Below are 15198 nucleotides of genomic sequence, written 5' to 3'. Positions count from 1 at the left end.
GTGTAAGACTTTATCCTAAATCACAAAAGTCCACATTCTACAAAAAAAGGAAAATTTTCTTGCTCTTGTTCCTTCTAGGCTGAGCGTGCCAGGGACTTTTATGACTGAATGAATCTGAGAAGAGTTTGGTTCATACTGAATCGGTTGCTGGAGAGAATTCCATTTTTGATTGGGTTTGGTTTTAAACAACGGTGACTTCTTCCATAAAATTGATTTTACGATGGCCCCCAGAGTGCATGTTCCAACCGGTCTCTGTAGCAGGCAATGCCTATTCCGCAATGAGCCATTAGTGACAGCAAACAGCCCACCTCCTGTGGCCTGTTATTCAAGTGAAAAGTAATTAATGGGAAAAGAGCCCCACTGCATAAGCCTTGTTCCAGGTTCCTACTTCCTGCCATCATTCCTCTGCCTACTCTCACTCAGGGAAGCAAGGAGCAGAGTGGTTCAGGTTTTCAATTTATTTGTTTAAAAAAAAAAGTCTCAAAAACCTGCCATTAGTAATTGCTCAGTCTGAGAAGGACATTTTTTTTTTTTACCAAAATAGAAAAGGGAGCAGTTATTTAAAGACATCCTGACCATTCTTTCCTTGCTTCCTTCTCAAATTGAATCAGGTGAACAAGGTCCTTCACCTTAAGGTCAAGAATAGCATCCTGGCCGATTCCCCTATTCCAGTGAGTCCAAAGAAATAATCAGGGAAAGAGTTGGAAGTGTAGTAGAGAGAGCTTGGGATCTGCAATATATATACATATTTTTTCTTTTAAATTGTGGGGGATGCACTAACTGTCCACCAGAAAGATTGGTTCCCTCCTTTGCATAGCATAGCACTGTGGCTACAAGCCAGGAATACATCTTTCCACCATGCCCCTTACATCTAGATGAAGCCGTGGAACTGAGTTCTAGAAAACAAAATGGGAGGGGAAATTTTATGAGACTCACCGTCCTCCCAGTGGAGCTCATCCATGCTCTTCTAGTCTCTGACTGGCTGGAAAGGACCTAGAATGGACATGACTCTCAGGGTGACCTGGGAAACCCACATGTTGAAAGGGGCTTTGATACCTTGCATCCTTGAATAACTCCTGGGAGGAGGGCAGCACATTGGCCTGGTCACCACCCAGGTCTATTTCATGAATGGGAACAAGATTTTTACGGTGTTAAGTGCATTGAAATTTGTACAGCAGATGTTTTTATCATTATTAACGTAAATTTTACTCCCTTGCATTGGGGACCCTAAAATACGTAGCACAGTGGAGGAAGGCAGGAAAATTGGTACTGGAGGCAGAAAAGATGAAGACTATGCTGCTGCTGCTAAGTCGCTTCAGTCATGTCCGACTCTGTGTGACCCCATAGACGGCAGCCCACCAGGCTCCCCTGTCCCTGGGATTCTCCAGGCGAGAACACTGGAGTGGGTTGCCATTTCCTTCTCCAATGTGTGAAAGTGAAAAGTGAAAGTGAAGTCGCTCAGTCGTGTACGACTCTTAGTGACCCCATGGACTGCAGCCTACCAGGCTCCTCCGTCCATGGGATTCTCCAGGCAAGAATTACTGGAGTGGGGTGCCATCGCCTTCTCCAATGAAGATAATGGCAAATTACTTAATAAAACTGTTGTTTTGATTACTTCATGAGCATAGTGTGTGACAAGCCAGTGGCTTTAGAAGAAGTTGGAAAATGCAGAGTTAGTTTTTTGTTGTTGTTGTCTGTCTGTTTTTACCAAGCCGCACAGCCTGGGGGATCTTAGTTCCCCGACCAGGGATGAAACCTCTGCCCTGCTGTGGAAATGCAGAGTCCTAACCACTGGTGGTGGTGGTTCAGTCGCTCAGTCGTGTCCGACCCTTTGCGACCCCGTGGACTGCAGCACGCCAGGCCTCCCTGTCCTCACTCTCTCCCTGAATTTGCTCAAACTCATGTTCATTGACTCTGTGATGCCATCCAACCATCTCATCCTCTGCTGCCCCCTTCTCCTCCTGCCCTCCATCTTTCCCAGCATCAGTCTTTTCCAATGAGTTGACTCTCTGAATCAGGCGGCCAAGGTATTGGAGCTTCGGCTTCAGTCCTTCCAATGACTATTTAGGGCTCATGTCCTTTAGGATGGACTGGTTGGATCTCCTTGCAGTCCAAGGGACTCTCAAGAGTCTTCTCCAGCACCACAGTTTGAAAGCATCAGTTCTTTGGTGCTCAGCCTTTTTTATGGTCCAGCTCTCCCTTTTGTACATGGCTATTGGAAAAACCATAGCTTTGACTATAGGGACCTTAGCTGCTGGACCACCAGGGAATTCCCAGTTCTTGTTGGTTTTGCTTAGTGAGTCTGTGCAATGAAGAGTCAAGCTCAGACAATAATTGGCTAGTTCAAGAACAGAAATGAAGGGGATTAGAATGACTCCAGAAATCTGGAGCCTTCTGCTTTGAACCCCAAGAGTAAACGATAACATGAAACAAAGGCTTTGAGCAAAACAAAAGCCCATTAGGATTTCTCAACAGTCTCACCACTGTAGCAAAACTCCTTTAAGGCTGTGCTCTTCATGCTCAGGCCCATCTCTTTCCCAGAGGGCCTTCAGGGTGGTTTCCACTAAGGTGGGGGAGAGAGGCCTAGGGGTTAGGATGCAAAGAAGTAAATTGGGCTTGAGAATTGTGTCTGGTAGAGAACTTCAGGGATGCATACAGGCACGTAAAAATGAATGCAAAAGAAAATTTCAGCTTACTAAGGATTTGAAGGAATTCTACGGCCAAAGAGTTCTTGAATTCAGACTACAAAAATTTTGGTTGCCCAAGCCTTGAATGAGTCCTTCCTTGGGTGCCCAAAGACGCACTGGCCGAAAATGGGCTGCAACCTCCTCAGTCTCCGCAAGAGGGCAGTCTCCGCACTGCTCGCCTCACAGGTGGCCTTGGAGGTAATGGACCAGGTAGAACCCGGCAGGGGCCACATCCAGGAGCCACGGAGGGCAACGGATAGGGAAGCTCCCCGGGAGCGAAATCAGAGACTAACCACGGAATCACTGCAGGCCCTCCCGGTGCTCAGCCACGTCCCCTTGGCCTTCATCTCCACTTGGAGGAATCTACGGACTTCCCACACCTGCAACCCTCTGCCTGAGGGTTTTTTTGCTTTTTGTTTTTTCTTTTTTTCTGGCTCTGGGAACACAGGGGGCGTGTTGGAAATTCAAGGGAGTTAATGCCCTTAGAAGGAGTCCTCGGCAGCTGTCGGAGGATAGCATGCTCTGCACCCTTGAGTTTGTCCGTGGGATGCAGTGCTCAATGCCAGTGCTGGAAGTGGCCTGACAACCCTGCCTTTATTGGCTTGCTTCTCTCTTCTGTCTCACTCTCCCTACCCTGCCACTTCTGTGATCAGCTGCTTGCAGGGTCTGCTTCTGGAGAAACTCAGATCAAGACAGAATTTCTCACCCTGTCTGGTCAGGGGATCATCACCATGTCTTCAGAATGGGTGCCTTCCCCACATTTCCAGTGTCTTAACCTATTCTCTTTTATAGGTGAACCATTGGAACTGTAGACTAAAAAATTATTAAAACTGCTATCATCCTCAAGAGTAAACCTATTTTTCTCAGTGAAAAGTTTATTAGTAAAGTAATTTATTATAGAAAAATTAGAAAACATGAACAAAAAGAAAAATGCTTACCTATTAATCTTCTATCAGAAAACCTATAGTTAATGGGTTATTTTATATACATTCAGTCTCTTTCCATGCATTTATGTATATATTTCTGTATTTGTGTATTTATTTTCACTATCCTCAAACCCTGTTTTATGTCACTTGAAGTCAAAAGATTTCCCATAATTTTTAGGTTTTATGGATTAACCACTGCTAGGGAAATGCTATTTTCAGGAGAAGATTAATCTTTTTTTACAGTTCTACTGAGATATAATAAAATTGTAAGATATTTAAAGTATATAATGTGATGATTTGATACATATATATATACTGTGAAAGGATTCTGTCCATGTATTCATTTATTAGAAGATTTTGCCACTGGGCATTGCTGTGTGCTAGGCACAGTTCTAGGCATTTGGAATACATCAGTAAATAAAGTGAAAATTTCTGTTCTTCAGGAAAAATGCATTCTAGTTGGTGGAAATTGTCAATAAAAATATATAGTAAGTGGATTATTTAGTATCTCAACTGGTGAAAATGCTATGGGAAAAGGGGGAAATGGAGCAGGGTTTGGGGGGTCAGGACAGCTGGAGAGGAGATCGCAACTCTAAGTATGGTAGGTCGGAGGGTCAGTGAGGATGAAGCATTTGAGCAGGGACTTGAAGGAGGACAGATACCTGTGTGCTGAGCGTTCTGGGCAGAATGACCAGCAGCAGAGGTCCCCAAGGGGAATGGGCCTGGTGTGCTGGAGATGAGCAAAGAACCCAGCCAGGCTGGAGCAGGGTGAGTGACGGGGAGCCGGCCAGAGGATGAGGTCAAGGGGCAGCCTTGGGGTCAAGGGGACACAGCACCGCCTGCAGACGTTTATTCTGTGTGAGATGCGGAGCCCCTGCCGGATTTTGAGCAGGAGAGGCATGGTCTGACACATTTTGTAAAAGGGCAATTCTGGCTCCTATGCTGACAGGAGCTGCAGGGGAGACAATTTAGGGGCTACACAACAATTCAAGCAGTAGATGGTGGTGGATGAGACCTGAGCAGATACAGGGAGGCAGATGAAAAATAGCTGGATTTGGGAACTGTATTTTGATGCTAGGGCTAACAGGATTTCCTGAGGACTGGACCTGGATGCAAAAGACAGAGAGGATGATGATTAAAGATGATTTGCAGGGTTTTGGCTTGAGCATTAGGACGGCTTTAGGTGCCAACAAGTGATTTAAGGAAGACTGTGGATGGAGCAGGTTAAAAGGGAGGAAAATCATGAGTTCAGTTAGTTTGAGGTGTCTATCAGAAATCTGAGCAGGCAGTTGGATTCAGGAGTCAGGAGCTTAGAGGAGAAGTCTAGACTAAGTTAAATGGTCCTTAAAACCACGACTGAGTAAGATCAAAAGGAATGAGCATGGGCAGAGAAGAGAACTAATGTCAAGACCACAATGAGCTAGCACCTCACACCTGTCAGAGTGGCTATCATCAAAAAGACCACAGATAAATTTTGGCAAGGACATGAAGAAAAGGAAACCCCTGTGCACTGTTAGTGGGAATGTAAATTGGTGCAGCCGCTGTGGAAAACAGTATGGAGATTCCTCAAAAAACTAAAAATAGAGCTACATATGATTCAGTGATTCTACTCCTAGGTATATGTCCAAAGGAAATGAAAACACTAATTTAAAAAGATACATGCACCCCAATGTTCATAGCAGCATTATTTACAACAGCAAAGATATGAAAACAACCAAAGTGTCCACCAACAGATGAATGGATAAAGAAGATGTGATACACACACACACACTGAAATACTACTCAGCCATGAAAAAGAAGGAAATTTGCCATTTGCAACAACAAGGATGAACTTGGAGGGTATTGTGCTTAGTAAAATAAGTCAGACAGAAGACAGATACTGTATGATATCACTTATATGTGGAATCTAAAAAATACAACAAACTAGTAAATATGACGAAGAGTAGACTCACAGATACAAAGAATAAACTAGTGGCTACCACTGGAGAGAGGGAATGGGGAAGAGCAAGATAAGGATAGGGAATTGAGAAGTACAATCTACTGTATATAAAATCAATAAGCTACAAGGATCTATTGTACAGTAAAAGATATAGCCAATACTTTATAATAACTATACATGAAGTGTTCAAAATTGTGACTCTTATGTTATACACTTGAAACATATAATGTTGTGCATGCCAAGTTGCCTCAGGCATGCCTGACTCTGTGTGACCCCATGGTCTGTAGCCTGCCAGGCTCATCCATCCATGGGATTCTCCAGGGATGAATACTGGAGTGGGTTGCCATTTCCTTCTCTAGGGGAATCTTCCTGACCTAGGGATCGAACGGACATCTCTTATGTCGCCTGGATTGGCAGGCAGGTTCTTTACCTCTAATGCCACCTGGGAAACCCCATATAATGTTGTAAATTATATATATACACACACATATATATATATATGTGTGTGTGTATATATATATATATATATAAATAAGATTGTGATGAGGAGGATGCAGCAAAGATTGAGAAGAAGGGAGCACCGAGGCAGGAGGAGACCCGAGAGAGGGTAGGTTCTGGAAGCCAGGTGAACAGCTCTGGAGGAAGAGGGAGCCTCCCACTGTGTTAAACGCTGCTGTTGGAGCCCTGCAGCTGAAGATGGAGATGAACACAGAGCTTAGCAATATGGCAGCCGCTGGTGAGCTTGACTTGCACAAAACCTGACTGGAGTGGATTTAAGAAGGGAGGGATTAGAGGAGCTTTATTGCAAAGCATAAGGAGGAAGTAAGGTCATAGCTGGTGAGAGAGGTCATCAATAGAAGTTTTTTCTTTTCTGCCCTTTTCTGGGGATGGGGAAAATAACAGCATATTAGCGTGATGATCATAAAGATCCAACAGTAACAAGAAAAAGAACTGATTGTGGAGTAGGGAGCTGGAAGAAAACACCCATAAAAATGTTTTTAAAAATGAGATTACTATATATACTTTTCTGTAACTTAGAGGATATTAAAAATAGGTTCCCAGTCAAATAATGTGTCTACATCTTCATTTTTAATGGCTATAGAATATTCTGTTTTTGTGTTTATGATAATTTGTTTAAACAACCCCTTATCACTGGACTTTTGGATGATTTCCTTTATTTTTTTTATTTATATCTCTGCTTTTATAGGCAGTCATACAGTGGATATCCTTATAAACCAGGCAATTTTCTGATTGTTACCCTAGGATAAGCTCCCCACAGTGGATGACTAGGTGAAAAAATGAAAAGACTTTAGTGTCAATGCATATCAAATAGCCCAAATCTCTGTTTTAGAATTGCTCAAAGCCATTCAGGCTTGCCCTTATCTCTTTATTTTTCTATTGTATCTATCACAGTTGTGTATTGTTACATTTATTCGTGTGATGATCTGTTTAATATCTCTTTCTCCCCCTAGATTGCCAACCAGTGAGTGCAGAGACAGTGCCTGATTTTGCTTACTCTTGTGTCCTCAGCCTTCGGCCCCAGAGTTCGTCCCAAGGTAGGCATTCAGTTAATAATTATTCATGATGGAGCGAATAAATGTAAAGCTTAATTCAGTGCATAGGGGAGAAGATCACACTGATCATGTCATTTGAAGGTGCAATGAGGGGTGGCAATCCATTGCCACAGTGCCTCTCAGGCTACCTGGTTCATGGTGATAAAAGTGCTTGTAATTGACCAATTAAATAATGTATGAATGAGGGTACTGCTTTTACAAAGCCCGCCTTCTTGTGTGATTAGTGAAAGGAGTAAGCGTGGATCCTCCCCAGGTCACTTACTTGGAGAAAACCTCAGTCTGTATCTATGTTTCGGTGCATCTGGCAGGAGCCTGGCTGCCCCTTTGCCAAACCCTCGTTCCCTGAGCTGAGCACCTCCTCCCAGCGGCCAGCAGGTGGCAACAGTGGGTCATCGATGTGTCGGTGGGCGGCTCTCCTGACACCAGCTGCGGTACCAGGGCCTGTCCGGGTGCCGTCCACCCGGAAACCTGGAGTCTCGCGTGTGTTCCCTGGACCCCAGAGCGGCGGTTTCCCTTCAAGAGAGTCGGGAAAGAGGGGTCAGCGCTCAGCCCCCAGGAGACTCCATTTTACAATTTACAGGCTCAAGGAATCCTTACCTGACAGCTCGAGTCAAATGAGACTCATTTGAAAATCTGGTCTTGCCAGGCTCTGAGACTTTACCGGTTCCCGCCAGCTGACCTGCCTCTGTCGCTTCAGTCTGTCTCAAGTGCTCGGTTTCTTTTGATTCAATTGCTTTGTTTTTTTCAGCCCACCCCAGTGCCAGGTAGCCTGTGTGTTAGTTGCTCAGTCGTGCCTGACTCTTTGTGACCCCAGGGACTATAGCCTGCCAGACTCCTCTGTCCATGGGGATTCTTCAGGCAACAATACTGGAGTGGGTTGCCATGCCCTCCTCCAGGGGATCTCCTAGGCCCAGGGATCGAACCCAGGTCTCCCACATTGCAGGCGGATTCTTTACTGTCTGAGCTACATGGGAAGCCCAGGCAGCTCAGGCTGATAGCTTTGTAGGAATTACTGGTCTCAAATCATTGGGTTAAAGAAACGCTTCTTACAGCAGCCAAACAGGTTTCTTTCCGTTCCGTGTGGTCCACCCCATCTTGGTTTATTCCAGGGGCTGAGGTGGATTTGCTCCCATCTGTCCACCTTTACTCTCTCTTTCCTGTGTTCCCTTGAGACTAATGGTAGTGAGGAAATCCCCATTTGCTGAGATCCAGCCGCCTACCATTTCACCCTCACAGCCCCCCAGTGAAGTGGGTGTATGTTAATGTGTCCAAGCCCACTGGGTCCTAAGTAGCAGAGACATTTCTGATTCCAAATATGGTACTTCATCCACTACACTCATGGTCCATACTGTGCTCCCCAAGGCCCCTCGGGGGGGTGGGGGGGATGTGGCCTAGGGGTTGCGCTTCTTGCCTCCCACCCTTCATCAAGGGCAACTGTACTTGGGCTTAAAAGGAAAAAACAAACAAACACATGTGTGTGTGTGTGTCTGTGTGTGTGTGTATTCTCCTTCTAAAGAGAAAGCTTCCGTGAAATTTTATGTACGTCTGTAAAGTGTAAGGAAAGAGACGTTCTGAGCTTCACAGGATATGTTGATTCGGGGTGCAGTCTGACATGGGACTCGTGGCAGAAGTGTGCACTGTGGCTGGAAGACAAAAAACAACGCTCAGAGGACCTACAGCAAGGCCATGGCCCCCGAAGCTGCAGGGTCTAACCACTTGATTAATTCAGGAAATACTTTGATGACAAAATCCTTCTGCCACTGGCTTCTTGTGTTCTCAGGAACAGATACAAATCAAGGAAAATGAATCTGATTCAAAACTGAACCTATCCTGATGCCGTCCTCCTATAACAAAGGGTGTGTTGTGGACTTTTGTCACCTAGAGTCTGGGTAATAGCAATCTGATGGAAAACTAAGGAAACCTGGGAGGCCAAGTTGAATGACAAATGGAAACCTGGGGCAGAGAAAGAAGGGGTGGAGACAGAAAAGCCTGGGGCTGGGTATCTGGTGTGGTGAAGGGAGAGAACTGGTCAGGAGTCCAAAGAATATCATTAAGAAACTCTGTTGGAGATTTTTAAAATTTATTTCTAATTGGAGGATAATTGCTTTACAAGGTTGTGCTGGCTTCCAGCATACAACACTGAATCAGCCATAGGTATACATATGTCCTCTTCCTCTTGGACTTCCCTCCCACTCTCTACTCCATCCCACCTTTGCTGGAGATTTAAAATACACGCCTACCTTTAGCATTTTCTCAAGAGATGTATACGATTTGAATTGTTTTAATTATATTTTCCTGCAGGACTGGGTCCAAGACTGGACTATGTAGGATCCTTGATTTATATCCAGTTACATAAGCAAAACTTCAGTCTTTGCTGTCATCTGAAAGAGTCAAAACCATGCATGTTTTTCAGTTTCCTTTTGTCAGCTGCTTGAGTTTCTATTCTGAGAGGTGCTAACTGTTATTCACTTGTGTTCCCTAAATAATTTTTAATTAGTTTTAATTTGGACCAAGCATGTTCTGCCGTTGACATAGTGACGGGAATTATCAAAAGTAAAATTAATAATGAACTTCAGAAAAAAAAAACTTGCACTAACACTGTAGTATTTTATCATATCTATCTCAACAGAGACACAGATGATTTAAATTTTGGTTTTTTAATGATTTCCCTCAAAGCAATAATTACGTTGGTAAAAGGGTTACTTAAGCATTATTTTTCACAATGGAATTTTTCTGTTGTGTCTCAGTGAAATCAATTGCATTAGTGCAAGAAATGCGATCAAAACAGCAACTGTATGTAGCCTTCGAAACCTCACATCAAGCTGGATAATTACTATTTTCATTACATAGTGGAAAACACGAGCAGTGACACTTTCACCTAAAAAACTGCCAAAGGAAAAATCTTGTCAGGGCTCTCAGAATATCATAAAGCAGACAAGACAAGAAATTTTAAAATATTGTTGGCGTTTTTAAATCAAGTCACTTCTCTTCCCTCCCCTACCCTTTAGGACAATGGTATCAGTGGTTCCCTAACCATTAGTGCATAATTCTAACAAAGACCTGTACATCCCTTCAGCTAAAAAGTGATCAAATATCAAACAGCTACTAATCTTGGGGTCAGCCCCTTTTCCAAAGTGAGTAAAGCCTTTTGAATCCTTTGGGGTAAAAATCTGGCAAAGATCACAGAGAATTCAGTAAAGGTTTCTGATACATCAGTGGACTATCCTCTGAGGATTCTGCCCATGAGACTAATCCAAACATGCTCCAGTTTAGTCCCAAGCATGCTCTAGTTTAGTCCAAACACCTATACAGTCATAAATGCATGAGCGAGTTTCTTTAGTGAAAGCATGCAGACCTGCAGGGTAAATTTGCCAAGTGCAGCAATCAGCTGTGATCCTCTCTACAGTCTCATCTTCATTGTGCTCTTAAGGACTATGTAATTTGGTCTTGGGACCACTTAGCTAATTATAGATTAGAAGGATGGGGTTTGAATGTTACTGAACAACTGACAGAATTATTTAGTATTCTGCAGTTCAGTGGAAAAAAGTATAGATGTGCTTGAATATTTATGAAGTTTTACCTTCTCTTTTTGTTCTAGAGGTCTTTCAACAAATTAAAACATGTGTGTCAGCACCATAAGGATTTGCCTAGACTTTTAAAGATTGGCAAGCCAAGACTGACTTTTATTCAAACGAGCATTATTTTATGTGTCATACTGATGGAACTGAGCAAAGGCTTGTGGGCCGGCAGTGCAGAAAGCCAAACTCTGACAGTGGGTGTTTGTGGCAAAGTCAGAGTTTATGTCAGAGCTCCAAGCAAGGGAGTCAGAGACAAGCATCCTACCAGGTTTTCTTAAAGGGGAGGAACAAAGAAGCTGGGGTTAATCATTGCCTTGTGACATTTCTTAATCATAGTCTTGGGAGTCAGGATGCCTAAGATATGTTTCTGGTCTGGTACTCCATGGCGAGGGCAGGAGGTGTGGGTGTGCATCTGTTAGCTCATCTTGCCCTGGAGAAACAACGGGAGTCTGTCAATTATGTTATCAACAACAGTTTTAGTCATCTGACTCTAGTGGATTAGTATGCAGTTAGCACAGGATTGAGGTTGGGTGGGTGGGGGAAGAAAAAGAATAAAGTTTTGGATAAAGAGATTAATCATAAACTCAGCAAGGAAACTGGGTTTTAGGGAGACTCAGTTTCACTAATTTTAAGTATTTTAGCTTATGGTATGGGTGTGACCGGTGCTATTTAAATTGCCAATATCAGTGTATCCCTTCTGTGCGCCCTAACTCCTTGTATTGGTGGCAGTAGCTTAGCTTTGTCACAGCTCCAGGCACAGCAGTAGTCCCTTGGAGAGTCTGGAGTTCCTAGATAGATGCAGCGTATCTGCCTGGAGCTTCAGTTTTACTTGAAGACCTGGAGAAAACAAAAGTGATCAATTTAACCACTTATTTAATGTGCTGCCAGTTCTTTAATTTGCTGTGAAGCAAGTAAAATTACGCATTGACTATAATTAAAAACTAAATATTGGCTAATACTTGCAGTGAGAGAATAACAACTTGTAAACCAAGAAGTGTGCTGGTTTAGCTGTCAGAGTTCCAGCCAGAAGCCAACTGGTGACATGGAGAAAAAAAAAATCTGACGCCATTTTTTCTTGAGAGCGTGACGAGCCAAGGGCCCAGCTGGCCCCCAGGTGAGGCAGCCCAAAGCTGGCTCCTCCCATCTCCTGTCATTGACAGGACCTCTAAGGACTCCTGGAAGGAAAGGAAACCTCCAACCTGAGAAAACAGGGCCCATTCTGTTATGTGAGATCTTGGAAAACCTGGACCAGCTGGGCGTGGCCAGAGCCATTATGGAAGTTCCCTCTCACTTCTGTTAGGCCTGCCCTGGGCACCTGGACATCCTCCAAGAACTGTCCCCCTTGCTCTCCCAGACTTCCCACAGCTCCTCCCAACTCCTGAGTCCCCACCTTGGATGGGGACCATCCATAGCATGACCCCGTGGTACCCTTCCCCTCACCAGTCTAGTGCATTATGGGCAGCAGAGCCTGCTCACTTCCGGCCCTTGACCCTGGTTCAAGTTTCAACTTCCTGTCTTGTGTGATCCATTCCCAGGAATAAGGGCTGAATTGTCTACAGCCTGATTTCTCTGTGAAAATAAATAGGAATGCAAAACTCACATGACCGGGAAGATCTCGGAGAAGCCGGGTGCTATTTTGGCCCCTTTGAGCAGTCCCTGGGGTGCATTCATCCTCCTTTGCAGTTACAGCGCCACCAGCAGGCACATTGGAGAAGCAGGACTGTGGGGGACATCACATCAAGGTGAAGGTTCTACCCCCCAGCCTGGGGACAGCGCTCTTCAGAGGACACGGAATTCCGTGTCCCACTGGAATACGAGAAAATTCCACAGTTCCAGATACCCAGACTCCCAACCAACACCCTGCAAAGCCGTTATCCCCTCCTGCCAATCTGTGCAAAATGTCAGGGGGATAAGCCAGTTTTCTTTCTTCTTGGATTCACAAGATGGTTGTGCCAATTTTGTGCAGACCAATCCTTCTGTCTCTTTTCCTATACATTTTTTTCAGAAGTGTGTGAAGTCATTTTGGTGCAATTTAGCTGTACGTTGGTTGTTAGTTGTTTCAAGAAAGACAAAGGCAGCTTTGGCTGGTGCTGGGGAGGTGGAGTCAGAGAACTGGAGGTAGGATGGAGCGTTGTGGCTTGCTTGTGAAGACTTATGCAACAGTACACCCAGCCCCATCCCCAAGGCTCTGTCCCCTGTCCTACCCTTGGAAACCCCGGGGAGCCCAGGCAGGAACGAGAAGCCTTTCTGAGCATGTGGCTGCCGCTGGGGGGAGGGATCCCAGGATGACCCAGTCCTGGACTCCTTCACACACAACTGCTGCTCTCACCTGGCCTCTCCTCCTTTCTGCTGCTCAGAGAGCATTCAGGGGGTATTTGGGGTGGGAAGAAATGCAGCCCAGGGGGGCACTTATTGGAAATCTGACTGTGAGAGTCTTTGGTTACAGCCAGGCCAATTCCAGGCCCAATTCAATTAATTCTGGATTGAGGTTCAGGGTCTGACCCTTCTCAGAGAGCCTTTCTTGCACAACCTCTTAAAAAGTAATTTCTCAGAGACTGATCTTGGTTTGTATTTTCTAGAGAATAAATTTGGAGGATTGTGCTTCCATATTCATTTCTATTTCAGTGGCTCATTAGCACGTTGGTCAAGAAGGATCTTGTACATTTATTAGAATGTTCACCTTAGGGGTGTGTTTCCAGGGTCGGGCTCTATGACAGACATCCACACCCTCCAAGCTGCACAAGCTTCGTGTATCCCTTTTTATCCTAACCAAATTTCTCTCCCTAGTATCATAAGCATGAAGACTTTGCAAGTGGAAGTTCATCCCTGAGATGGAGGCAGAGAATCAGCCTTCTCCTCAATGGCTTAGGAAGGGCAAAGGATTTAGAGAAGCTGAGCTAAGAAAGTGAGAATCGGGGAATTGGGTCAGCTTAACTATAGGGAAGAAACTAGGAAGCAGTTTTAGGGAACTAGAGGGTACTGTCAGAGACCCGAGGGGTATGCACCAGGGAGCTTCCTGGAGATGTGGGAAAGGGCCCTGGTGTCAGGCAGGAAGATCCATGATTCCAAGGAGGAGAGGCTGAAGGAAATCTTGACTGGCTGTGAGCACGGGAAGGGTGAAGATCTGGGGTATGGGGAAGGGAGCTGGAGAAAAGAATTAGGGAGAAAATTCAGACTAGCCTTATAGCACTGGCCTCTGCAGATTTACTGGATCCTTAATTTTCTCACTCATCAACAAAGTAACCCTTCCACCTGGATTAGAATGGGATGCATACATACCCTCTCCTCAATCCCTGCCACCCCCAAGATGATGATACAAGGATACTTGTATGGGAGCAAACATTCTGATATGTTTGATCTAAAAAAAAACAAAAACCAGTTTCATTTCCCTAAAGTTATACTTGCGGCATTCATGCTTGCTGCCTTTATGCTCTCTGAATTCGCCTTTTCAAAGCCAGGCTCTTTTCCAAAAATCCATTCTGGCAGGAGATCAAGGGAGGGCCTGATGTTCTCCAGTTAATGATAAAATTCCACAGAGAAGCTTTCCCAACATCACCCAGAGAGGACCAGAACTAGCAGTCTGGCTCTGACAACCACAGCATAAATCCCCTCGCGGGCTGCATGCCTTGTCTGACTAGCATCCCCGTCCGCGGCCAGCCAAAGGATGGCTTGGTCAGGTGAGGGCAGGTGCTGCCTGGAACAGCATGCCCCCAGGTTTCCAGTGTTGCTGTCAGGCTGCGGTGCACCCCCCCCCCACACACACCCCAGAGCCAGGGCCGGCCCCTTGCCCCAGTGCCAGCGCTGTGGTTTGCTTATTTTGACATGCTCATCCCCAACATGTCAAGATGAAAGGCAGGAAATGGGCAGTTCAGTTCCCACAGCAGAAGTGGCTGGACCACACGGCATCGCGTCTCATGCCGGTCATGGGATCCTGGAGGCAAACCTGACGCAGGCCGACCTCAGGCCTGGCTGGTCCGGCACCGCACACCCTGGGTGCCGCACCCCCTGCCCCGAACCCCTTCTGACCACAGACGGCCCGCAGCCTGGCTGGCTCCCACCGCTGCCGGTGACCGGAGCCACCTCCTCAGAAGGTCACCCCCCTGGGGCTCCCCGCTGTCCCCAGGGGCCTGCCCACTTCCTGCAGCCTCTCCCAGCCTTGCTGGCCTGTTTCCAAGCCATCAGTGTGGAGCTTTCCCTGTGAACAGAAGTGCCTCTAGACCTTCAGGGCAGAGGTTTGGAAACCCCCAGGATTCTAAAAAAGTGGCAGACATTGACCCACTAAAAATCAAGTTGAAAAAAAGAATAACAAAGCCCAGGCTTCGCTGTTTTCCCTGAGTGGATGCTGGCCCTTCCTGCAACCGCCCCAGTCAGCCAGGGGAGTCTTCGGTAAACAGGCCATCTTTTCCATAAGACATAAGTAAGCATCGCTTCCACCCACACTCAGGATGTTAAAACATTTGAAGAATGATCTGTTCTGGAGCAGAAATAACCTTA

Source organism: Odocoileus virginianus, chromosome 13 (assembly GCF_023699985.2).
Source record: "Odocoileus virginianus isolate 20LAN1187 ecotype Illinois chromosome 13, Ovbor_1.2, whole genome shotgun sequence".
Taxonomy (NCBI): Eukaryota; Metazoa; Chordata; class Mammalia; order Artiodactyla; family Cervidae; genus Odocoileus; species Odocoileus virginianus.
This window is presented reverse-complemented; position numbering follows the sequence as displayed.